Source organism: Bos indicus, chromosome X, assembly GCF_029378745.1.
Source record: "Bos indicus isolate NIAB-ARS_2022 breed Sahiwal x Tharparkar chromosome X, NIAB-ARS_B.indTharparkar_mat_pri_1.0, whole genome shotgun sequence".
NCBI lineage: Eukaryota > Metazoa > Chordata > Mammalia > Artiodactyla > Bovidae > Bos > Bos indicus.
This window is the reverse complement of record NC_091789.1, coordinates 64,698,045-64,725,542: the sequence shown is the minus strand read 5'-3', so window position 1 is coordinate 64,725,542 and position 27,498 is coordinate 64,698,045. Positions and strand designations below refer to the sequence as shown.

The window sequence follows — 27,498 nt, the reverse complement described above, 5'->3', positions numbered from 1 at the left end:
GGCTGAATGGATAAAAAAACAAGACCTTATATATGTTGTCTACAAGAGACTACCCTCAAAACCGGGGAAACATACAGACTGAAAGTGAAGGGCTGGAAAAAGATATTCCACGCAAATAGAGACCAAAATAAAGCAGGAGAAGAAATACTCATATCAGATAAAATAGACTTTAAAACAAAGCTTGTAAAAACAGACAAAGAAGGACACTACATAATAATCAAAGGATCAATCCAAGAAGAAGATGTAACAATTATAAATATATATGTACCCAACATAGGAGCACCACAATATGTAAGACAAATGCTAACAAGTATGAAAGGGGAAATGAACAATAACACAATAATAGTGGGAGACTTTAATACCCCCCTCACACCTATGGATAGATCAACTAAACAGAAAATTAACAAGGAAACACAAACTTTAAATGATACAATAGACCCGTTAGACCTAATTGATATCTATAGGACATTTCACCTCCAAAAAATGAATTTCAGCTTTTTCTCAATTGCACATGGAACCTTCTCCAGGATAGATTACATCCTGAGCCATAAATCTAGCCTTGGTAAATTCAAAAAAATTGAAATCATTCCAAGCATCTTTTCTGACCACAGTGCAGTAAGATTAGATCTCAATTTCAGGAAAAAAAACTATTAAAAATTCCAAGATATGGAGGCTGAACAACACGCTGCTGAATAACCAACAAATCACAGAAGAAATCAAAAAAGACATCAAAATATGCATAGAAATGAATGAAAATGAAAACACAACAACCCAAAACCTGTGGGACACTGTAAAAGCAGTGCTAAGGGGAGGGTTCATAGCAATACAGGCATACCTCAAGAAACAAGAAAAAAGTCAAATAAATAACCTAACTCTACACCTAAAGCAACTAGAAAAGGAAGAAATGAAGAACCCCAGGATTAGTAGAAGGAATGAAAACTTAAAAATTAGGGCAGAAATATATGCAAAAGAAACAAAAGAGACCATAGCAAAAGTCAACAAAGCCAAAAGCTGGTTCTTTGAGAGGATAAATAAAATTGACAAACCATTAGCCAGACTCATCAAGAAACGAAGGGAGAAAAATCAGATCAATAAAATTAGAAATGAAAATGGAGATATCACAAGAGACAACACAGAAACACAAAGGATCATAAGAGACTACTATCAGCAATTATATGGCAATAAAATGGACAACATGGAATAAATGGACTAATTCTTAGAAAAGTACAACTTTCCAAAACTGAACCAGGAAGAAATAGAAAATCTTAACAGACCCATCACAAGCGCGAAAATTGAAACTGTAATCAGAAATCTTCCAGCAAACAAAAGCCCAGGTCCAGACAGCTTCACAGCTGAATTCTACCAAAAATTGAGAGAAGAGCTAACACCTATCCTACTCAAACTCTTCCAGAAAATTGCAGAGGAAGGTAAACTTCCAAACTCATTCTACGAGGCCACCATCACCCTAATACCAAACCCTGACAATGATACCACACAAAAAGAAAACTACAGGCCAATATCACTGATGAACATAGATGCAAAAATGCTTAACAAAATTCTAGCAATCAGAATCCAACAACACCTTAAAAAGATCATACACCATGACCAAGTGGGCTTTATCACAAGGATGCAAGGATTCTTTAATATCCGCAAATCAATCAATGTAATACACCACATTAAAAAATTGAAACATAAAAAAGACATATGATTATCTCAATAGATGCAGAGAAAGCCTTTGACAAAATTCAACATCCATTTATGATAAAAACTCTCCAGAAAGCAGGAATAGAAGGAACATTCTTCAACATAATAAGAGCTATATATGACAAACCCACAGCAAACATTATCCTCAATGGTAAAAAAAATGAAAGCATTTCCCCTAAAGTCAGGAAAAGAAAAGGGTGCCCACTCTCACCACTACTATTCAACATAGTTTTGGAAGTTTTGGCCACAGCAATCAGAGCAGAAAAACAAATAAAAGGAATCCAAATTGGAAAAGAAGAAGTAAAACACTCACCATTTTCAGATGACATGATCCTCTACATAGAAAACCCTAAAGACTCCACCAGAAAATTACTAGAGCTAATCAAAGAATATAGTAAAGTTGCAGGATATAAAATCGACACACAGAAATCCATTGCATTCCCATACACTAACAATGAGAAAAAAGAAAGAGAAATTAAGGAAACAATTTCATTCACCATTGGAATGAAAAGAATAAAATACTCAGGAATATATCTACCTATAGAAACTAAAGACCTATATATAGAAAACTATAAAACACTGGTGAAAGAAATCAAAGAGGACACTAATAGATGGAGAAATATACCTTGATCATGGATTGGAAGAATCAATATAGTGAAAATGAGAATACTACCCAAAGCAATCTATAGATTCAATGCAATCCCTATCATGCTACCAACGGTATTTTTCACAGAGCTAGAACAAATAATTTCACAATTTGTATGGAAATACAAAAAACCTCGAATAGCCAAAGCAAACTTAAGAAAGGAGAATGGAACTGGAGGAATCAACCTGCCTGACTTCTGGCTGTCCTACAAAGCCACAGTCATCAAGACAGTATGATACTGGCACAAAGACAGAAATATGGACCAATGGAACAAAATAGAAAGCCCAGAGATAAACCCATGCACCTATGGACACCTTATCTTTGACAAAAGAGGCAAGAATATACAATGGAGAAAAGACAAACTCTTTAACAAGTGGTGCTGGGAAAACTGGTTAACCACTTGTAAAAGAATGAAACTAGAACACTTTCTAACACCATACACAAAAATAAACTCAAAATGGATTAAAGATCTAAAGGTAAGACCAGAAACCATAAAACTCCTAGAGGACAACATAGGAAAACACTTTCCGACATAAATCACAGCAGGATACTCTATGACCAACCTCCCAGAATACTGGAAATAAAAGCAAAAATAAACAATTTGGACCTTATTGAAATTAAAAGCTTCTGCACGACAATGAAACTATAAGCAAGGTGAAAAGACAGCCTTCAGATTGGGGGAAAATAATAGCAAATGAAGCAACTGACAAAGGATTAATCTCAAAAATACACAAGCAACTCCTGCAGCTCAATTCCAAAAAAATAAATGACCCAATCAAGAAATGGGCCAAAGAACTAAACAGACATTTCCCCAAAGAAGACATACTATGGCTAACAAACATGAAAAGATGCTCAAAATCACTCATTATCAGACAAATGCAAATCAAAACCAGAATGAGGTACCATTTCACACCAGTCAGAATGGCTGCTATCCAAAAGTCTACAAGCAATAAATGCTGGAGAGTGTGTGGAGAAAAGGGAACCCTCTTACACTGTTGGTGGGAATGCAAACTAGTACAGCCACTATGGAGAACTGCCGGGGTCCAGCCCCGGTGGATCCAGGGAATTGGAAGGGGAGACGGCTTTGGTGATCAGGATACGAGAGAATTAAAGATATACAGAGTGGTAAGGATAGCTCAGTGAGAAAATTCAGTGGAGAAAAGAGTCTGAATAACTTGGTTCACGTGGAAAGCTAATAAAATTCCAAAATAAGGAATTTATGTTACCTACATAGGCCGCAGGCATCCTCCTGTTCTCCCAAAGGAGAGGAGACACTAAGGCCTCCTCGGTCAGATCTTAGAAGCCCAGGCATAATGAGTAGGCTTGATGAGTCTCCACGCTCCAATTCAGCCAGAAGGTGAGAGAAAGAATGACATGGGGAGACCAAGTTTCGGTGAACAAGGCCCGCACTTTATTTTCCAAAGTAGTTTTTATACCTTAAGTTATACATAGAGGATAATGGGGGAAGGGGTAGAGTCATGTAGTAAGCCAGGCTTTCTTCCTGCAAACTTATCATATGCAAAAGTTTAGGTGATTTGCATCATCTTCTGGCCCAGAGGCCTGTTAACATTTTAAGACCCTTTCTTCAGAAAACTTATTTTTCTCTAAAGGTCAGGCACCATGCTCCAAAAGCATTAGATAAAGTTGCATTCCTATAGGGCAAAGGTGTGGTGGGCTATAACAAGAAAAAGAATTAACTCAAGGGTCCAAGGTTACAAACATTAAAGCTACTACTTACACCAATTATATTAATCAATACACTGCCAGGGACACAGCAGGTAAGGGATATGGAAACTTAGCAGCAAACATTGGCCCAACAAGTGAAAAACCCTTCACCAATACAATTTCTAATCAATCTTTTAACTGCTCAAAGGAATCTGTATTCAGACAGTTTAGAACATCTCATGCCTCTCACGGTTGTGAACTAAAACACTCTTGTCACGCCCAGGACAGCCCCTGTAAAGTCAGAGGTGTAGGTGAGAACACAAAGCAATAAAGTAGGCAGACTCTGGTTGTAGGGGTAGATGCTCGAGAATTTCCAGGGGGACTCCTGAGGCTCGATCCCACCTTTGTGTATGCTGAGCCTCCTTCCTCATGACCTTTGCCATGGGCGGAGTTCCTCACGCTGGCTCCCGGCAGAGAACAGTGTGGAGATTCCTTAAAAAACTGGAAATAGAACTGCCTTATGACCCAGCAATCCCACTACTGGGCATATACACCGAGGAAACCAGAATTGATAGAGACACGTGTACCCCAATGTTCATCACAGCACTGTTTATAATAGCCAGGACATGGAAGCAACCTAGATGTCCATCAGCAGACGAATGGATAAGAAAGCAGTGGTACATATGCACAATGGAGTATTACTCAGCCATTATAAAGAATATATTTGAGTCAGTTCTAATGAGGTGGATGAAACTGGAGCCTATTATACAGAGTGAAGTAAGCCAGAAAGAAAAACACCAATACATTATACTAACGCATATATATGGAATTTAGAAAGATAGTAATGATAGCCCTGTATGCGAGACAGCAAAAGAGACACAGATGTATAGAACAGTCTTTTGGACTCTGTGGGAGAGGGAGAGGGTGGGATGATTTGGGAGAATGGCATTGAAACATGTATAATATCATATATGAAATGAATCACCAGTCTAGGTTTGATGCATAATATAGGATCCTTGGGGCTGGTGTACTGGGATGACCCAGAGGGATGGTACGGGGAGGGAGTTGGGAAGGGGGTTCAGGATGGGGAACACGTGTATACCCTTGGTGGATTCATGTTGATGTATGGCAAAACCAATACAATATTGTAAAGTAATTAACTTCCAATTAAAATAAATATTGATATATGGCAAAACCAATACAATATCATAAAGTTTAAAAAGAAAATAAAATATAAAAATAAAAGAAAGTGGGTCTATTTATTTTTTAGGAGCCAATGTATGATTTTTGGCTTCCTGCCTATTCTATTTATTTGCCTGTGAAACACCAGAAAGATGGGGAGGTGGTGAGTGAGGAATCTTGAGATAGGAGAACCAGAGAATTCACTATCAGGGAATGTGGGGAAAAGAAAAACAGAGGCAGTGGTTCAAACCAAGATGTGTGTAGACACATAGCCTGCAGTCTTGAACACATGGAGCCACAGCTGAGGGAAAGTGAGGAGGTTAGAGCATGGGTCTTAGATTCAGCAGCCGTGAGTTTGAGTCCTGGTTATACTTCCTACTATACCTATGTGACCTTCCAGATTTGTAAAAAAGCAGATGACAACAGTAATACTTACCTCATAGGGTTGTTTTGAGGCTGTTTAGAATACATGTACACGAATCCATGTGCAGCAGAGGCTCAGTCGCTTCAGTCATGTCTGAGTCTTTGTGACTGCATGGACTGTAGCTTGCCAGGCTCCACTGTCCATAGAGATTCTCCAGGCAAGAATACTGGTATGGGTTGCCGTGCTTTCTTCTAGGACATCTTCCCAGCCTAGGGATTGAACCCACGTCTCATGTCTCCTGCACTTGCAGGCGAGTTCTTTACCACTAGCACCACCTGGGAAGCCCATGAATCCATGTAAGTCATTCAAAATGCATTTTGAATACATTCAAAAGAACACATGGAAAAGTATTGGGTTGGCCAAAATGTTTGTTCGGGTTTTTCCATACGATTTGGCCAACCAATGCTTAGCATCACGCCCAACACACAGTGAGTACCTGATAAATTGAAGGTAGGCTTCTGATTAGGCTCCCCTGGTGGCTCAGATGGTAAAGAATCTGCCTGCAATGTGGGACACCTGGGTTCTACCCCTGGGTTTGGAAGATCCCCTGGAGAAGGGAATGGCAACCCACTCCAGTATTCTTGCCTGGAAGAGTCCATGGATGAAGGAGCTTGGCAGGCTCCAGTCCATGGGGTCACAAAGAGTTAGACACGACTGAGTGTTCTAATTATTAATTATGATGATTAATCCATAGAATTTCAAAGCCAGAAGGAACCCCAGAGATCACTTAACTCAGTCCTTTGATGATATAGGTGAAGAAGCCAAGACTCAGGGAGATGAAGGGACATGTCTGAAGCAGACAGCTAATGACAGCACCAGGACTAGTTCTGGTCTTCTGATGTGGGTCTGCAAGACATTTTACCCCAAGGCACATACATAATTTGACAGCATCATGATTAGGTCACTTTGGTCTTTTATATCCTTCCATCCATCCTTTCCCCATTCTGGTCTCAATCAAAAGCCCAGGTGATTCCTATCTGGGATATAGTTCAGTCCCCCAAGAGCTGGCCTACACTTAAGGAAAATCATGGCTGAGGAGAGTGGCAAGAGCAGCTTCCTCAGCAGCTGGAATTACCTGCTACCATGCACACTTCCTGCATACTCACTTCCGGCCAGCCCTTGTACTAGATACCATGCTCTCTACCCAGGGAGCTGGTGGCAATGCCAGTGCTCATGGCTTCAGGGCTGCCCTGAGGAATGAAACAGATTCTCGGTGCTTTTCTCATGAAGATCCTGAGGGGCTTTTCTCAGTATGTTTCTCCTCATCACCACAAGCAATGAAGGTGTCATTTTGTGATGTGTTGTTGTTCATTCACTAAAGTCGTGTCTGACTTTGCAACCCCATGGACTGCAGCACACCAGGCTTCCTTGTCGTTTACCATTTCCCAGAGTTTGTTCAAATTAATGCCCATTGAGTCAGTGATGCCATCCAACCATCTTGTCCTCTGTCGTCCCCTTCTCCTCCTGCCTTCAGTCTTTCCCGGCATCAGGGTCTTTTCCAGTGAGTCAATTCTTTGCATCAGGGTGGCAAAGGGATTGGAGCTTCAGCTTCAGCATCAGTCCTTCTAATGAATGTTCAGGACTGATTTCCTTTAGGATTGACTGGTTTGATCTTCTTGCAGTCCAAGGTACTCTCAAGAGTCTTCTCCAACATCACAGTTCGAAAGCATTAATTCTTCTCGCTCAGCCTTCTTCATGGTCCAACTCTCACATCCATATATGACTACTGGAAAAACCATAGCTTTGACTATATGGACCTTTGTCAGCAAAGTAATGTCTCTGCTTTTTAATATGCTGTCTAGGTTTGTCATAGCTTTTCTTCCAAGGAGCAAGCGTCTTTTAATTTCATGGTTGCAGTCACCATCCACAGTGATTTTGGAGCCCAAGAAAATAAAGTCTGTCACTGTTTCCATTGTTCCCCCATCTATTTTCCATGAAGTGATGGGACCAAGTGATTTCCAAAATACTTACCTTCTGGTCCAGCTTGGGCAATAACCAACCAGAAAAGATGCTGGAGGACCAAGGGTACAGGATACTAAAGGCCTTCTGCTATGCCAGGCATTTACCCTTTAGCTGTGGATTGTAGAGAATGTTCAAGGGTCCCAGAGGAGGGGCAGAAGCAGTGGAGTCTGCAGTGGACACTTGGGGAAGTCTGAGATAGCTGCACTTTACCCAGCGTCTAGGAAATACTTCAGTGCTATAACAGTGGTACAATTACATAGGAGCAGACTGCTTAGTTGGGCTTCCCTGGTGGCTCAGACGGTAAAGCCTCTGTCTGCAATGCACCCGGGTTCGATCCCTGGGTTGCGAAGATCCCCAGGAGAAGGCAATGGCAGCCCACTCCAGTATTCTTGCCTGGAAAATCCCATGGACCACAGAGCCTGGTAGGCTATGGTCCATGAGTTCTCAAAGAGTCGGACACGACTGAGCGACTTCACTTTCTATACTGCTTAGTCAGCCTGGATGTGGAGCTGACAAAGAAAACCAGTGAGAGTGGGTCTGGCACTCTGGAAGCTTACATATTAGACCACTATGCCCATGCCAGGGCTCTAAGACAGCTGAGCAGAAGTGGAAACCCCCTACCTGCTGACAACTGAGCACTTTATAGCCATGCCTCGTTCCCAAGCTTGAGAAGTCTCCTTGCTGCCACTGTCTCTGCCTTCAAGGGTGTTGACTGGGAAACAGTTCGGGAGTCTTTAGACATTGTACTTAATACTTTTAAACAAGGAGTCTTTTTTTTAACTGGAGGATAATTGCTTTACAATGTTGTGTTGGTTTCTGCCATACTACCACACAAGTCAGTCATAACTATATAGATAGATAGATAGATATAGATAGATAGATAGATATAGATAGATAGATAGATATAGATAGATAGATATAGATAGATAGATATAGATAGATAGATATATACATCCCCTCCTTCTTGAACCTCCCTCCCACTCCCCTATCCCACCCCCACACTAGCTTGTCACAGAGCACCAGGCTGGGCTCCCTGTGCTATTAATACATAGCAGCTTCCCACTAGCTAGCTATTTTACATTTGGTGATGTATGTATGGCAATACTACTTTCTCAGTACGTCCCACCCTCTCCTTTCCCAGCTGTGTCTACAAGTCTATTTTCTACATCTGCATCTCCATTCTTTCCCTGAAGATAGGTTCATCAGTATCATTTTTCTAGATTCCATATATACATGTGGGTGTTAATATATGATATTTGTTTTTCTCTTGCTGAAGTCACTCTGTACAGGCTCTAGGTACATCCACCTCACTACAACTGACTCAAATTCATTTCTTTTTATGGCTGAGTAATATTCCATTGTATATATGCACCATAACTTCTTTGATCTATTGATGGACATCTAGGTTGCTTTCATGTTCTGGCTATTGTAAATAGTGCTGCAGTGAACATTGGAGATGACACCACCCTTATGGCAGAAAGTGAAGAGGAACTAAAAAGCCTCTTGATGAAAGTGAAAGTGGAGAGTGAAAAAGTTGGCTTAAAGCCCAACATTCAGAAAACGAAGATCATGGCATCTGGTCCCATCACTTCATGGGAAATAAATGGGGAAACAGTGGAAACTGTGTCAGAGTTTATTTTTGGGGGCTCCAAAATCACTGCAGATGGTGACTGCAGCCATGAAATTAAAAGACGCTTACTCCTTGGAAGGAAAGTTATGACCAACCTAGATAGCATATTCAAAAGCAGAGACATTACTTTGCCAACAAAGGTCCATCTAGTCAAGGCTATGGTTTTTCCAGTGGTCATGTATGGATGTGAGAGTTGGACTGTGAAGAAGGCTGAGCACTGAAGAATTGATGCTTTTGAACTGTGGTGCTGGAGAAGACTCTTGAGAGTCCCTTAGACAGCAAGGAGATCCAACCAGTCCATTCTGAAGGAGATCAGCCCTGGGATTTCTTTGGAAGGAATGATGCTAAAGCTGAAACTCCAGTACTTTGGCCACCTCATGCGAAGAGTTGACTCATTGGAAAAGACTCTGATGCTGGGAGGGATTGGGGGCAGGAGGAGAAGGGGACGACAGAGGATGAGATGGCTGGATGGTATCACCGACTCAATGGACGTTGAGTCTGGGTGAACTCCGGGAGTTGGTGATGGACAGGGAGACCTGGCGTGCTGTGATTCATGGGGTCGCAAAGAGTCGGACACGACTGAGTGACTGAACTGAACTGAACTGAACATTGGAGTACATGTGCCTTTTTGAATTATGGTTTTCTGAGGGTATATGCCCAGTAGTGGGATTGCTGGGTCATATGGTAGTTTATTCTTAGTTTTTTTAAGTAATCTCCATACTGTTCTCTGTAGTGGCTGTATCAATTTACATTCCCACCATAGACAAGGAGTCTTTTTATTTTTATTTTTTATGTAGTATAGCTGATTTACAATACTGTGTTAGTTTCTGGTGTATAGAAAAGTGATTCAGTTACATATACATTTATTACATATGTATATATATTCAGATTCTTTCCCATTGTACTTTATTACAAGATATTGAATATAGGTCACTCTGCTATACAGTAGGACATTGTTGTTTATCTATTTGATATATAGTAGTTTGTATCTGCTAATGCCTAACTTTTAATTCATCCCTGAGCCCGCCCCAGGAGATGAGGAGTGTTTTTTGCAGTGGATTGGTCTGGCATGGTTTTGAACAGGAACTGAGAAGGAACTGTTTCCTTTCCCTGTACCCTTTCCAATGTTCACTCAGACTCACGTCCATTGAGTCGGTGATGCCATCCAGCCATCTCATCCTCTGTGGTCCCCTTCTCCTCTTGCCCCCAATCCCTCCCAGCATCAGAGTCTTTTCCAATGAGTCAGCTCTTTGCATGAGGTGGCCAAAGTACTGGAGTTTCAGCTTTAACATCATTCCATCCAAAGAAATCCCAGGGCTGATCTCCTTCAGAATGGACTGGTTGGATCTCCTTGCAGTCCAAGGGACTCTCAAGAGTCTTCTCCAACACCACAGTTCAAAAACATCAATTCTTTGGTGCTCAGCTTTCTTCAACAGTCCACCTCTCACATTCATACATGACCACTGGAAAAACCATAGCCCAGATACAATTATCTGCCAGTTAGAGTCTTAACATTGATCATAGGTATCATTCATGAAATTAGCATGCAATGGTAAGAGAAGTAAATATTGTGAAAAAGATAATGAATTCAGCTTTTGGTATGATGTCTTTGAAAGGCCAGTGTTTGGGCATTAAAAAAAAAGTTCAGCATCAAAGACTGGCTTAGAAATTAGTTCAGTATCACTACAAATTATAAGAGTAAGTTGACGTTCCAAGAGTGAAGGATTATAAATGTTCATGAAGTTATAAATAGTCAGTGGGCAGATTCATCTAAATAATCAGCGTTACCTAGGCTAGCGAAGACTAAAGATATTGGTTCTTCTTTTTTGCTTTCCTTCATTTTTTCCCCCTATGTTCCAATTCAATATTAACCAAAATTATCTTCTATCACCCAAGGACATAACAGACAAGAAAGATAAATTTTTCTTTGGGGCATGCCCTTTTAATATCTTGTGCTTCATGGTGATAATTTTCTTTGCTCCCTTTCTTCCTTGATGTCACAATTTCCATGGCTGGAGTCTGTCTGAGTTGGGACTTCTATGTGCCTTACCTACATGGTGAAGCTTCCCTACACATGCAAGTCATACTCCACAGATTCCTGCAGGAATGGCGTTGTATCACATTTGAAATGGCCTTTGCCTGTATTATATATCTTTAGGACTTCACTCCCTCTAATAATAATTTGATGCTAGATGGAATAAATATTTAAGAGTCATGGTAATATGATCATATATTAGTGTAAAAAGTATATCTTACATAAGCAAAAGCAAGAATATTTTAATGATGACTTTCTAGAAGCAGTGTTTTTACTCTTCTGATCCAACCTGTCATTGACATTAAATGCCAGTGAATTTCGAAACAAACAAAAAAAAAATGTGTTCCCCATCCTGAACCTGAACCCCCATCTATGGGGGACACCAATAGCTTCTTATTTTTAATATTTATTTGGCTGCACTGGGTCTTAGTTGTGACAGGAGGGATCCCTAGCTGTGGCATGCGGGGTCTCTAGTTGCGCCATGGAAACTCTTAGTTGTGGCATGAAGGATCTAGTTCCCTGACCAGGGATCGAACCAGCCCCTCCCCACGTTGGGAGTGGGGAGTCTTAGCCACTGGACCACCAGAGAAATCCCCAGTATCTTTTTTGACCCCAACAATTTACCCTAGAGTCACTCTATTCCTCCTCTTATGTGGTAAGGTGCCCCAAGAAACCACAGTAGCACTGGCTCTCCAAGATGACGCTCCAAATGGGGGGCCTGAAGCCCAAATTAAATTAAATTAATCCCAAGCACTACCATTATGGGATTGGCTGATTCCATAGGTAGCTAAGACACACTGACTACCATTTTCCCTGCTGGACTCAGTGACATTTTGGTTAGGGATGAATAAGTAGTAAGAGGAGCACAACCCTGTGCACAGAAGGAACTCTTCTTTATGTGTCCTGTAAATCAAGGGGCAGGACGGAGGCCCTGCATGTGCTCTGGCCTGCTGCCCCTTTCCCCCGCCCTGAATGCTCCTCGCTGTGCTGTGCCACAATTAATCAGGCTTTCTAGGTTTTAGTTAATTCCAGGACCCCAATAAATTGGTTTGTACTGGCATTCGTCCAGCCTTGATAATTTCACAGCCGTGTGCTTAGGAACTGTGGCAAGTTTGCACAGGACTTAGCAAGCATGGAGCAGAGGGGTAGAAGGAATAAAAGGAACTCTTGTTTGGCTTAAGTTCCACTAATATTGGGGAAAGCTGAAATCTAAATGACAGAAAAGCATGGGTGAGCACGTGGGCTTTGCAGCTGGGAGGGGGGTTTCTCTGTGTTTTTTCTACCCTCCCTCCCAACTCAGGGTGGATTTGAAAACATTAAAATTAAATAAACCCAAACCTTCGCTTGACATCTCTTTGTCTGATTGTTCTCAAGTTTTTGTCTCTGATTTCATAAGACTCCCCTGAGGAATAAGCACTGGAGCCCATAATCTAGTAAAAGGTTCATTTGGGTTTAGGCTTTTTTTATTTTTAAAGATATGATTCTTGGAGAATTTTTTTTTTTTTTTTTTGATTACAGGCAGCTTTTATGACTGAGAGGTTACCAGGAAAATTCAAAGGCAGTGAGAGGAGAGGTCTGTCATGAGTACAGACATTTGGGGCCTGTCTGTATAAATTAGCTGCTGTGGAGAATAAGCCCAACAAGCAGTATTTCAGAGGCTCAGCCATATCTCTGGCACTTGGCTTCTAGAATGCTCTGTGGCCAAGAAACACAGGTTGGAAGAGGCCAACAGGCTGAGTGACCGGGCATCCAGAATATGATTTTACAATCAAAGAGCTTGAAGAAACAGATGGGGAAACTGAGGTCCACAGGAAGGTCAGGATATGACCCATCCAAAGCAAAGTCAGGACTGGAGCCCAGAATCCTGATCTCAGTTCAAGGATCCATCCAGGTTCTGATGCTTCTTCTCTTGTAGCAAGAACATATTTTCTCTAATATGAAAAAGGAAAAAAAAAAAAAAAAAAGACTTGGATACTTGGTTATAGGGCCAATGTGAGAGTGGCTGTTTAGATTTTCAGATTTTCTTGGCAAAACTCCCTGGACGTGCAGCTTCTCTGCTAGGTTTTAAAACCATCCAAACACAGGGAAAACTGGAGATGAGTGTTTGACTGTGTCTACATGATGCCTAAACAGACAGTTGATTCAGTCAAAAAATATTATTCATGTTGCTGGTTTGGCAACACCACCCATTTGTGGACTGAATCTTTCACTTTTTAACTCCTTGACAGACAGTGTTTGGTAGAAAAAAAAGGTCTGAGCCTGGTGGTCAGAAAACTAGGCTCCAGACCCAGCTGAGCCACCTACCCACTCTCTGCCTCCTCCCTGGGCCTCAGTTTCTCCACGTGTAGGTTAATCAGATTTGGATTAAGTTGTCTTGAAGGTGTGTAGAGTTTTCACCTTCTAGAATACTGTTCTAAGCATGGGGTGTGAGAAGAGGATGTCCCTACTTGTGGTCTTTGCCCTCTGCATTTGAGGTCAGCAGCCCTGCAGTTCTGGTGTGAGAAGAGGTTTCTGGATGTAATTCACAGCCTATTTCTCTTTCACTGCCAACTTGGCTTCTAAATGGGTAGCTCACTGCCCTCCCTGGTCCCCTCCCTTAGTCTCCTTCTCATAAGGAGAAAAGCAGTGTAATATTCAGCGGCACTGTCAGGGGGCCTGTATTTTGTCATCTGACCTCATCAAGCTAGTGCCAACCCTTCATCAGTCCACACCTCCCTTGCATATTACCCATGCTCCCAAACTGGATAATTTGCCTGTGGGATTTTTAAAAAGAGGTAGGGAACAAGGAAGTAGTATTGACTTAATGATGAATTCTGTGTCAGGTGTTGAATCTGACTTTTTCTGGTTGATTTCTGACTCTTAGCCTGTGCATAAGAATTCCTAGCTCACACCCTGGTCATCCCACTTATTTTGCTGAAGCTTTTTAGAGTGGGTTCGAGCCAGCGGTGTTCTGATGCCAGCTCCCATCAGCTTGGGAGGGGCAATTGTGTGCATCTCTTAACCACTTTGTGTTAAATGACAACACATTGGTAGTTTGAAATCGGCCATATTGGGGATATTTATATAACAGAAATCGGAAATTGTCAGTTTTTCTCCCTAGAGAGTCAGTTGTTAAACAGTTATCTCTGTACACCATGGTTCAAGTTTGAATGACTGTTGGCTTTCCCTGATGGCCCATTGGTTAAGAATCCGCCTGCCAACGCAGGAGACACAGGTTTGATTCCTGGTCTGGGAAGAGGCCACACGCTGCAGAGCAACTAAGCCCATGTGCCACAAATACTGAAGCCCACGTGCCCTAGAGCCCGTGCTCCACAACAAGACAGAAGCCACTGCAATGAGAAGCCTGCAGACTGCAAAGAAGAGTAGCCCCCACTCACAGCAACTAGAGAAAACCTATGCAACAATGAAGACCCAAAGCAGCCAAAAATAAGTAAATAAAGTTTAAAAACTCCAAATGGCTCTAGAGACTAGAAAAGTAATCTGAATGAATAAAGCAGGCCTGAAGGTAACAAAAGGGACACAATGGGACGGGTAGAGACTGTGGCAGTTGATGAGCACATATGCTATGTGAAAGTAGCAGCCACTCCTCTGTTCCAGAGTATGTTACTAGGCAGAGATATCAGCCCATTGTTGCCAGCAATTCTAATTTTTCAAGAGGAAGTTGAGACCAAGGTTTTATGTGAAATATCCTAATAATAAACACTAAAGATTGTTTGGAACCAATTCAAATTTTTGAAAAAATAAATCTCTGTTCAGTCCAAGCAAAATATGTGTGCAGGCTCTTGTCAGCCTTTGGGTCAGCATTTTGCCATCTTTGCTCTCTAGATCTTCTGTTTCCTGCTCTTATTCCCTGGGTTATAACTGATGCCGAGTTGTCAGCACCATTTCCTAATAAAAAACAAACTTTCTTTCCTTGAGAACTGGAAGAACAGGGAATTCGGATGTGAGGATATCCAGGTGGCTTCTCACGATTCTACTCTGGCCTGTGTCTTGTTTTCTAGTCCATGTGCCATGAAGCCAGAGAAAAGGATGTTAGGCCCAAATCTGCATCAAATATTTTATGATGTTCTCCCAGCACCAGGACGATACCCAGTGCTGATGCACCTGTGTGTGAGGACAGAGTGACTTCCATTTTGGCATGTCTCTTGACTATTCCACCTGAAGACATGTTGGCATTCTACTCCCCAACTCACTCCTTGCCTATAAGAAGAAGGTGGAAAATTGGACTAATTATTGGTGTATTCTTCCTGCTTTTATCCCCACTCTCTTCTTCAGACAGGGAACTAAATCTTAAGTAGCTAAGAAAGGACTTTACTTAGTGCAGAATAGCTCTCACATTTGGCCTAAGGAATGGGGGCAGGGAGGAAAAGTGGGGATGGAAAGAACTAACGGGCATTATGTAAGGCATTGTGCCAGGCCCTACTCATACATTAGGCCACTGAACCTCCATAGCAGCAATAGTATCATCTTCTTTTTACATAAAAGGAAACAGACTCAGAAAAGTTATATGACTTGTTGGGACTCAAACTCAGAAATGCTTGATTCTAAAACCATGCGAAGATCTCCTGGAGAAGGGGATGGCAACCCACTCCAGTGTTCTTGCCTGGAGAATTCCATGGACAGAGGATCCTGGTGGACTACAGTCCACGGGGTCACAAAGAGTTGGACATGACTGAAGTGACTTAACACGCAAAGCACCAAAGACAATGAAACAGTCACTTCTGTGGGTTCTACTAAAGAATAATAGTGGATCACTCTATTCTTGCCTGGAAAATTCTATGGATGGAGGAACCTTGTAGGCTATAGTCCATGGGGTCGCAAAGAGTTGGACACGACTGAGCGACTTGACTTTCTGCTCCCTAGCTTTGTAATAAACACAAATACTGTGAGCAGTTCATGGCAGTTCTAAAGAACTGTGGGTACCTTGAGATCCTATCGTAAGCTATTTAAGCAAAGACAATTGAAAGTGATTAAATGCTTTATAGCAATAAAGCTACTAGGGAGGCAATTTTTATTCCACCAGATTGCATATTTTCTATACACAGTATAACACTTGAACACACTTGATCTTCAGTTTGTTTTTATGACGTCCCTAGTGAACAAAGTTTACATACTTTTGTGAGACTGCTTGAAAATGTAATTAAACTACGTGAAGAATCCTCAACCAGAAGTGAATGTATTTTATGTTCTACCCATTTGACTCACTCATGGTGATTGTGGGCATGCTATAATTTTGAGTCAAGGAATACACTCCCTTTCATCTTTTACATATTTACTATAATCCTGCACAGTGTGATGAGTTTAAAATACATATGTTCCTGAAATTTCCTATAAACCAAATCTTGCTTTTTCAGTGGCTTTATGATAAATCTGGAGATGTGCTTCTTTGGGAAGAAAATGATGTAAAATTCTCCCACAATTCTCTTAAAGCCAGTTAAAAGGAAAAGCATTTCTATAAAATGATATTCAGATATAACACAAAGCACAAATCAAAAAATTCCTTGGGTAATTTTTGTTTGATATAGTAACTGAAAGGCATAAATGGAAAATGACAGCTTAGCTAAAAAGAACACACGGAACCAAAAAATAATGACTTCTATTAACTCTATTTCCAGGATTCTATAAGCTGCTCTGTTTACTTCTCTGATTTTCACAAAATGCAAGGAAACAGAATTGTTTTTACTGGTGATATCAGTCAGAATTAGGCAGATTACGCTGCAAAAAGAAGCAACCTCCAAATCTCAGAAGCTGTGCTGCACAAAGTTCCATGTATCACACACTTTTGATTTCCAAAATAATTCTGCTGGGATCTTTGCTCATCTTAGTCACTCTGAAACTCAGGCTTCATTTCAAAATATGCATTCATGATTCCTGTGGTAGTGGGAAGGGAATGGGACAAATCATGCACTAACTCTTTATTCCCACACATCACTTCTCCTAAGATTTCAATGACCACAGCAAGCTATGGTTTTCCCAGTAGTCATGTACAGATGTGAGAGTTGGACCATAAGGAAGGCTGAGTGGTGAATAACTGATGCTTTTGAATTGTGCTCGAGAAGACTCTTGAGAGTCCCTTGGACTGCAAGGAGATCAAAGCAGTCAATCCTAAAGGAAATCAACCCTGAATATTCATTGGAAGGACTGATGCTGAAGCTCCAGTCCTTTGGCCACCTGATGCAAAGAGCCAACTCATTGGAAAAGACCCTGATGCTGGGAAAGATTGACGGCAAAAGGAGAAGGGGGCAGCAGAGGATGAGATGGTTAGATAGCATTATCAACTCAGTGGACATAAGTTTGAGCAAATTCCAGGAGATAGTGAAGGACAGGGAAGCTTGGCATGCTACAGTCCATGAGGTTGCAAAGAGTTGGACACAATTTAGTGACTGAACAACAAAGCAAATCAGATGGTGGTGCTCATAGTAGGAGGTGAGGGTAAAGTTCTACATGAATCTTAAAGAAAGAAAGATGGAAATATTAGGTGAACCACACTATTGACAGCCAACTCTGTGTTCTAGCACTTAGAGTACATCATGAAAAATGCTGGACTGGAAGAAACACAAGCTGGAATCAAGATTGCTGGGAGAAATATCAATAACCTCAGATACACAGATGACACCACCCTTATGGCAGAAAGTGAAGAGGAACTAAAAAGCCTCTTGATGAAAGTGAAAGTGGAGAGTCATTTAGAAATGACTAGCAAGAAGAAAATATAACAAAGACAAAAATTCCGTAACAAACATGAATACATACAAGTGATAAATGGGGTCATATTAAGTGCAGCTTAAGGGTCCTCAAAGGTCAACTTCTAGATACTGAATCAAGTATTTGATTAATACAAACTTTAGGTTGGTCTGATTTTCTGTATAAAGAAGTAAACATATGCCATAATTTGCTGTGTGCTGTGCTTAGTCACTCAGCTGTGTCCAAATCTTTGTGATCCCTTGGATTATAGCCTGTCAGGCTCCTCTATCTATGAAATTTTCCAGGCAAGAATACTGGAGTGGGTTGCCATTTCCTTCTCCAGGGCATCTTACCAACCCAGGGATCAAACCTGCGTCTCTTGTGTCTCCTACATCAGCAGGCTGATTCTTCACTGTGCCACCTGGGAAGCCCCATGCCATAATATACTTCTTCTTAATCTCTATATGACCTGCTAGTTTTTGAAAGATAATCAAATAACCAGATTTTCCAGGTTCAGATAGGATGAGAAGGATTTAAAATGCTAAAATCTATATTCTCAGAACACTGATCAATATTATTCATTCCATAATGCTTCCATTTTTACATTCACTTCTACTTTTGACAACATGGATGGACCTTGAAGGCATTATGCTAAGTGAAATAAATCAGACAGAAGAAGACATATACTGTATGATCTCATTTATCTGTGGTATCTTTAAAGAAAAAAAAGCCAAACTTTGGGACTTCCCTGGTGGTCCAGTGGCTAAGATTCTTGGCTTCCAATGCAGGAGGCCCAGGTTCGATCCCTGGTCAGGGAACTAGATCCCACATGCTACAACAAAGATCGTACATGAGGCAATGAAGATCTCCAGTGCCACAACTGAGACATAGTGCAGCAAAATAAATTATTTTTAAAGCCAAACTTTGAAACAGTAAAATGGTGACTGCCAAGAGCTGCAGGATGAGGGAAATGGGGAGATGATGGTCACAGGGTACAAGCTTCTAGCTATAAAATAAATAAGTTCTGAGACTCTAAGGCACAGCATGGTGACTACAGTTAGGATATAATTAAATATATAATATAACCCTCTTATATACTTAAAAGTTGCTAAGCGTGTAGATTTAAAAAAATGTTCTCAACATAGACCCCCAAAATGTAATTATGTGAGGTGATGTGAGGTGATGAACATGTTAACTAACATTATTGTGGCAATCATTTCACAATATATACACGTGACCTATCATCATGTTGTACATCGTAGACTTACACAATGTTCTAGGTGAATTAAATTGCAATAAAGCTGGGAAAAAATAAAATGACTGTGTATTCTACAGCACACTTTATACAAGATTAGCACACAACAATCAATTGCATTTATATATACTAGCAGTGAACACTGGAAATCAAAATTAAAACCACAATAACATTTGCAATTGCTCCAAAGAAAATAAAATATGTAGGCATGAATCTAACAAAATGTGTACAAGATCTATATGCTGAAATATAAAAAGCATTGATATATGAAATTGAGAAAGACCTACAGAAATGGAGAAACATATTGTATTCATGGATTGGAAGACAAGACACATGAAAGCTGTCAGTTCTTCCTAAACTGTTCTGTAGGTTTAATGCAATTCCTAGCCAAATCTGAGAAAGGTTTTTTGTAGACATAGATGAGCTTATTCTAAAATTTATACAGAAAGGTATGGGACCCAGAATAATTAAAACAATTTGAAAAGGAAGAATAAAGTGGGGGAACCACTCTACTTGATATTAATCCTACTATATATCTGTAACAATAAAAACTGGATGCTGTTGACAGAGGGATAGACATAGAAACTGATATAAGGAAAGAGACAAACTAGGAACGGACCCATAAAATACCCAACTGATGTTTGACCAAGGTGTAAAGGCAGTTCAATGGAGGAAAGATAGTTATTTTTAAAATGATGCTGGAGCAACTGGACATCCACAGGCAAAAAGTGAACCTCAATCTAAATCTCATACCTTATATAAAAATTAACTCAATGAATCACAGATTTAAATGTAAAACTTAAAACTATAATACTGTAAAATATAGGGGAAAAATTGACCTAGGGCTAAACAAAGCACAACTTATATGCAGAGTACATCATGAGAAATGCTGGGTTGGATGAAGCAAAGCTGGAATCAAGATTACTGGGAGAAATATCAATAACCTCAGATATGCAGATGACACCATCCTTATGGCAGAAAGCGAAGAAGAACTAAAGAGCCTCTTGATGAAAGTGAAAAAGGAGAGTGAAAAAGTTGGCTTAAAACTCAACATTCAGAAAACTAAGATCATGGCTCCTTGGAAGAAAAGTTATGACGAACTTAGACAGCACTTTAAAAAGCAGAAACATTACTTTGCCAACATAGGTCTGTCTAATCAAGGCTATGGTTTTTCCAGTAGTCATGTATGGATGTGAGAGTTGGACTCTGAAGAAAGCTGAGTGCCGAAGAATTGCTGCTTTTGAACTGTGGTGTTGGAGAAGACTCTTGAGAGTCCTGTGGACTGCAAGGAGATCCAACCAGTCTATCCTAAAGGAAATCAGTCCTGAATATTCATTGGAGGGACTGATGCTGAATCTGAAACTCCAATTCTTTTGCCACCTGATGCAAAGAGCTGACTCATTGGAAAAGTCCCTGATGCTGGGAAAGATTGAAGGCTAGAGGAGAAGGGGACGACATAGGTTGGATGGCATCACCGACTCAGTGGACATGAGTTTGAGTAAACTCCAGGAGTTGGTGATGGACAGGGAGGCCTGGCGTGCTGCAATCCATGGGGTCACAAAGAGTCGGACAGGACTGAGCAACTGAACCGAACTGAACTGAAACAAAGCATTCTTAGACTTATTGTCAAAACACAATCCATAAGAGGAAAAACTGACTAATTGGACCTCATCAAAATTAAAAATGTTTGTTCTATAAACGCTTAGGGGAAGAGGATGCAATCTGGTGGAAAATATTTGCAAACCACGTATGCAACAAAGGATCAGTACCTAAATAAAGAACTCTTAAAAATTGACTGTAAGAAACTATTCAATTAGAAGATGCCAAGATATATGAAGAAACGTTTCACTGAAAAGGATATACAGATGTTAAATACACACAAGAAAAGATAGCAGCTGTCATTAGGCACTAGGGAAACGCAATTTAAAACCACAATGATATATCACTGTACTCCCATCACAATGGCTAAAATGAAAAATAATGACAACAACAAATGCTGACAAGGATGTAGAGAAACTGGATCTCTCATTCACTTCTGGTGGGAATGTAAATAGTGTAGGCACTCTATAAAAGCATATGGCAGTTCTTACAAAACTAATCATGCACTTGCCATACAATCCAGGAACTGTACTATTGGGCATTTATTCAGGGGAAATGAAAATTTAGGTTATGCAAAATCTGTAGACAACTGTTCATCGCCCCTTTATTTGTAATTGCCAAAATTTGGAATCAATCCTGATATCCTGCAATACATGAATGGTCAAACAAGCTGTGATACTTCCATACCATGGAATACTACTCTGCAGTAAAAAGAACAAACTCTTGACATTGGAACAACTTTAATAGATCTCCGGAGAATTATGTTGAGTGGAAAAAGCCAACTTCCAAAGGTAACCTATGTATGATTCCATGTAATATTCTTAAATGACAAAATTACAGAGATGGAGAACAGTTTAGTGGTTGTCAGGAAGAGAGGGACAGAAGATGAGTAACAGTGGAGACCCTTGTGGTGTTGGCACTGTTTAGTATCTTGACTATGGTGGTGATCACATCAACCTACACGTGATAACTTTTCTTAGAGCTGTACACACAGGCAGATGGGTGCATATAGAATTGTTGAAATTGGAATAAGGCGGATAGATGGTGCTGATGTCAATTTCCCGTTTGTAATAGTGTACTATAGATATGCTCTGCCAGGTGGCCCTGTGGTAAAGAATCCACCTGCCAATGCAGGAGACATGGATTCGATTTCTGGGTTGGGAAGATCCCCTGGAGGAGGAAATGGCAACCCACTCCAGTATTCTTGCCTGGGAAATCTCACTGCCAGTAGTCCATGGGGTCACAAAAGAGTAGGACACGACAGTGACTAAACAACAACTATAGATATACATGATGTTATCATTGGGAGTGAAAGGTATTTGAGATCCCTGTGAATTATTTCTTACAATTGCATATAAATCTATGATTATCTCAAAGTAAAACTTCTTAAGAATGACTATGAGATGATCTATGCTTGATCCCCCATTTAATAAGTAGAGAAAAATAAAGCATAGAGATAATCATCAGTTTAGCTTGAAAAAGACCTGGTACGATGTCTAGGTTAGGACCCACGTTGGAGTTCCCAATTCAGAAATCAAGACTGGAATGAATATAAGGACCACCAGCATTTACACTAATGAAGAACCTTTCAGAGCATTCCAGCACCCCCTTATACAGTTGCCAAGTGTACAAGATATACTGAGCAAAAACTGCCCAGTTGAAAAGAACCATTTGATCATAATAAATCATTGGAAGCTTTTAAGCCACTAGGTTTGGGGATGGTTTGTTATGGAGTAATCAGAATACTACATCAAGCGAGGGGAGCCAGTGGTTGTAGCCAAATAGATGAGTTGTTAAATCTCAGTGAGTCTAGTGATTTTTAATACTGGGATCTATGCTTGTCCCTGTCTGTTCCCTGACACCCATTTTCCTGAATACTCTCTAAGCACATTGGGAGTGATGATGGGGGTTGGGGGATGCAGATACAAAGGAAATTAAACAACCAGTCCTTGGCCTTGAGGAACTCAGTATAGTGAGACAAAACATCAGTGCCTTAAGTGGCATGAGAATGGTTATGAGGCAACAAATCAGCAAGTTCAAACTAATATAGTACAGCACAAATTGAATGCATGTGGTAATGTGTGGCTACCTAGGTAGCAGGATGGAGCTAGACATTTTGGGCCCTGAAGGCAACATTTCAGAAAGGGCCAAGTGTTCTTTGTTAACACTGAAATAAACATCCCCAGCAATTCAGGGCTAGTTGGATGATATTAACACTTGTGAAGAAAGAAAAAAAAAAGCGTTAACTTCCAGGGATAATTATTTTTGTTTTCATTCTCCTTTGTTCTCTCTTCATGATATATGATATGGTTTTGGCAAGCACAATTGCTCTGAGCATCAGTTTCCTCATCTATAGACTGGGGATAACAGCCAGAGAGCAGCGGGTTGAAAGTCAGGAAATCCTAACTGGAAGGTCAAATCTATCTAGCGCGGCCTTCCATACATCAGGTCTCCCGCTCCCTCCTCCATCAGTTTCTTCTGTGACAGGAAGAGGTTGATTAGAATGGTCCAGAAGTTCCTCGCCAACTCCAACACTTGAGGCCACGGACAGATGATTCGGTTTGTTGTGAGAGTTTAAAAAGTAATGATGATGCATAGGAAAGTACTCTGTAAACCATAAAGTGGCATGTTGATGTTAAGAGTATCAAATATAAGGCAGTTCCACCTTGAAAAAATCCTGCAGCTCTCCTTTAAATTTAGGAGCTCAAAATATAAATGGGTACTGTCTGTCAAGGCACCGCTTTCAGGCCCTTAGAGAATTCTGATAATTTGTACCTCTTGCTCATGGAATAAACTCAAATCTGGACTAGTCCATCTCGGGTTCACCAAGGGGTCAGCAGTGATATTGCGATTTCACGGATGGGTTCTTGGTGAGCCACTCCCAAGTTTTCTTCAAGACACCTAACAGTTACTAGAGACCCTTTCCCTGGGTCTTAGGAACTCTCTTGGTGAACGAAAGCAGATTTCTAAGTCGTCCCTTGTCCCTCCACAGACACACACTCATCGCCATCCTGCCTTGAAGGGCACCAACGTTTTGTCACTTTACTAGCCGCGATGTGGATTTGAGATACACCCGGAAATGATCAGCAGCCTGCTATAGGGCATCATTTTCGAGGCCAATTCATCCCGCGTCCCGCGCGCCGGCTGGGGACCAGACCAGGTGCACGCAGAGCGGCCGTGGTGCCGGAAGAGAGGAGGCTGAGGGCTTCCAGCAGGGAAGTCGGAGGGCAGCCGGGGTCATCAGGCCGTGAGCAAGCGGCGGGGAGCTCCTAGGCGCCTCCAGCGCGGAGCGGGAGGAGGGGCCGGAGGAGATGTGCGGTCCCTTTAAGACCCCAACGCTCGCTTAGCCAGAGGAGCGGGGGCGGGGGGCGCTGCGTGATGGGAAAGTCGCCCGCTAAGCCTCACACTTTCTCCCGATTTCTTAACTTTCGGGTCGGGGGATAGGGGACAAAGCGGCGGTGTCCGGGAAGCGAGGGGGTGCGGGCTTGCAGCTGCTGCGTGGTCGCGGACTTCCCGCCCGCGCCGAGCCGCCGGCCTCACGGGCCGAGTAGGGGGCGGGCGGCTGGCGGGTAGGTGGCCCCGGGCCGCCGCACCCGCGCCTTGGCTCTGCCCCAGGGAGCCGGGCGAGCCGCTGTTCCCTCGTGGTGTGAGGGCGGTGATGTTTTTCCTCCCCCCCCACTTCCGAGTCCTCCTCCCCCCTCGCACGCACTCTAGCTCTCGCCACAACCTGCGAATCCCAGACCTCGGAGGAGCGCCCCGGAGAGCTCGGAGCGCCTGCACGCGTGGACCACGGAGGCCGGTGGCCAGGTCAGTGAGAGGTGCCCGGCGCCTGCTTTCCCTCTCTTCCTTTCCAGCGTTTGCACAGGTGGGCCGTCTTCCCCCAGGGCACCCCAACCTCCCCGAACCTGCCACCTCAGCCGGCTCCCTGCTCCAGCTGCCCGCGGCCCGGCTGGAGGTGGGGCCCAGGGCGCTGCACCAAGGTAGGTGGGTGGGTGGGGAGGGGGGTCGGCTCCCTTCGGATTCGAACTCGCCACTCCCGCTTGGCCTGCGTAGTTCCAGGCTCTGGAGCTGCGGGGAGGCCCCTTGGGTAGCCATCTAACAGGTTCTGAAGTCACCTTAGTGATTGCCTGTGTCCCGAGTCTTTTTTGCTTGCTTGCTGAAGTGCCCTGGACCAGTAAATGGTTCCGACGTACTCAAGTTAAGGAAACAGAGCAGAAGGGGCTGGAGGCGCCTCTGTCCTCCTTGTGGACATCTGCCTCATTTTCTGGCCCGGACCACTGGGGTCAGAGTTGGACCCGCTAAGCTCAGGGTGCAACGAAGTATTGCCAGAACTCAGGGCCTGGAAAGCCTGCCTTCTAGTTCCTGTCGGCCCTGCCACTAACTTTATGAGAATGGGCAGTTGAGTTCTCTGGGCTCCAGGATGCCCATTTTGAAGGTGGAGTTGTTGTGGGAAATCAAAAGGAAATGATAGATAGCACGGTGTTTTGCAAACCAAACTCCAGTCGTTTGTCCATCATAGCAGCGACGGAGGCATCTCAACTCAGACCAGAGACACCTTGGCCTGAAGCTGCCATTTTTCAGAGCCAGCCCACTGCCAGTGAATGCAGCTTTTCTTGTTGGGTGGTAGACTGGGGAGAGGATTTTAGCTGAGGGACTCTGGCCTGCGACTCCAGTGTCTTCTTACTGTTTGTCCAAAAGAGAATTGTTACCCTGGGGGATGTCCCACAGACAATAGTGCATGTAAGATTACAAGGGTAGTGAAGCCTCTAGGAAGGATTAAAGGAACACTGTGGGGCATGACGGAGAAGGCAATGGCACCCCACTCCAGTACTCTTGCCTGGAAAATCCCATGGATGGAGGAGCCTGGCGGGCTACAGTCCATGGGGTCGCTAAGAGTCGGACACGACTGAGCGACTTCACTTTGACTTTTCACTTTCCTGCATTGGAGAAGGAAATGGCAACCCACTCCAGTGTTCTTGCCAGGAGAATCCCAGGGACAGGGGAGCCTGGTGGGCTGCCGTCTCTGGGGTCGCACAGAGTCGGACACGACTGAAGCGACTTAGCAGCAGCAGCAGCAGTGGGGCATGAAGAGCTGGTTGACCTGCCCACCCTTTAGCCTTCCTTTGGGAATGTCTCTGATTCTATTCTACCCAGGAGACCTCTTCTGAGAACGGACAGAGCCTTGGCACTTGGCCGCCCAGATCCCTTGCAGTCACAGCCAGGCAAGGAGCCTTTGGTCCCCTGGCTCGTTGCAAATGAACTTGGTGAATGCTTGTTTCACGAAGGCACCTTAATGGGTACATTTCTTTAGGATCTTACGTGTTTCTTAGACTCCTGTAAAGCCCACTCACCCTCCCCAGCTCCGCAGCGTTGGTCTCAGAATTTTTGTTTTCTTTGTTGTTTTCTTGTTGGGGCCTGGCTTTCCCCCAGATATGTCAATGGCTACATTTCTAAGTAACCTGTAAAAGAGCCAGCGCAAGTTCCATGGCACAACGGCCTGTGTGAAGCAGAGAGTTAGTGCCGAAATAACGCCAGTTAACTGGATCAAAGTATAATTTGAAAAATTAAGGACAGTTTGGCTCTTTGCAAGTCTAAGAATCGGCACATTTGCTGAGCGATGCTCACTCGTGTTTATTGTTGCAGCCCCAACAAATGTCTGGAACTGTTCTCCTCCCCCCAAAAGAAAAAGTTAAAGGGATAAAGAGAAATTTAACAGAGACCTGGGGAGGGAACTCTTCTAGGTTTATAGCTCCATACAGAACATAAAGGCAGGACTTCAGGATCTTGTAAATCAAAAGTGATTATTTATAAAGAGACTCATTTTCTCATGTTCTTCAGCCCAGCCAGGGAGGCCACAGGGATGACAGGAATGCCAAAAGAGATTAATTGCTCTCTAGTCGCCAGCTTTTCTCTTTGCTCATACCATTAGTTGAGACCCAAGAAAAGCAAAAAAAGAAAAAACAAAAACCAAAACCTAAGAGCCGTTTTCTTGCCAGCTTGAGTTATGAGGCAATGCTACATACAGTTCACCAAATCACCCAACTGTTGTACAAGAAAAACAATCCCGTTGGTTCTTGCATGGGGAGACCCGAAAACCACAGCTTCAAAAATGCCCCCTGAGAGCCATATGTGATTATGATAAATTAGATTTCAGTGGTTTAAAAAAAAATCTTTCTCCTTTGGAGACTTGGGGGATAAGCTTATTAAAGAAGGCTCGGGAAGAACCTCACTGGGGTGAGTCGCTGTGTTAAAGCTGTTCATGGAAATGATTTGCTTCAAGGGAACCTGGTAACTCTAAGAGGACAGAGCTGGACATTCTGAGTGATTGAAGGAGGGCAGAAACTCCCAGAAGGGATATGGTCATCAGAACCCAGGTCTTTTGAAGGCTATGAACATGTCCCAGGAAAATTTAGTCGTTGTTTAAGGAGCAGGAAGGAGGTAGAGAGGCAAACCGGTGCTGCAAATCCTGGCTGATACCATAAATTATTCTCTATGACCAGTTCTGCTTTGGTTACATACTCTTAATTTGAAACCATGGATTTTAAATTATCTGGCCAACTTCATAATATTTAAAGTAAGAGTGGTGGCATTCACATCGTGGCCCAAAGACAATTCAGTTCTCCAGAATGATCATCTTGTATTCCATCCAGCTCTCTATACTCAATATTTAGGTTGGACCTGCTGAAAAGATTGTTGAACTCACTTCCCATCCAAT

General features: G+C 42.4%; 1 long non-coding RNA gene and 1 other non-coding gene across 2 annotated transcripts in view; both read left to right on the top strand.

Moving 5' to 3' along the window:
• Positions 1-18,674: 18,674 nt before the first annotated feature.
• TRNAW-CCA (transfer RNA tryptophan (anticodon CCA)) lies at positions 18,675-18,747 on the top strand. Its single transcript has one exon. It is a non-coding gene; the product is annotated as a tRNA-Trp (tRNA).
• A 4,656-nt stretch (positions 18,748-23,403) lies between these two features.
• Positions 23,404-27,498, top strand: part of LOC139181393 (uncharacterized) — a 44,433-nt gene continuing 40,338 nt past the window's right edge. Inside the window, exon 1 of the long non-coding RNA XR_011565370.1 lies at positions 23,404-24,590. This is a non-coding gene — a long non-coding RNA (uncharacterized lncRNA). The remainder of the gene's footprint in view (positions 24,591-27,498) is intronic.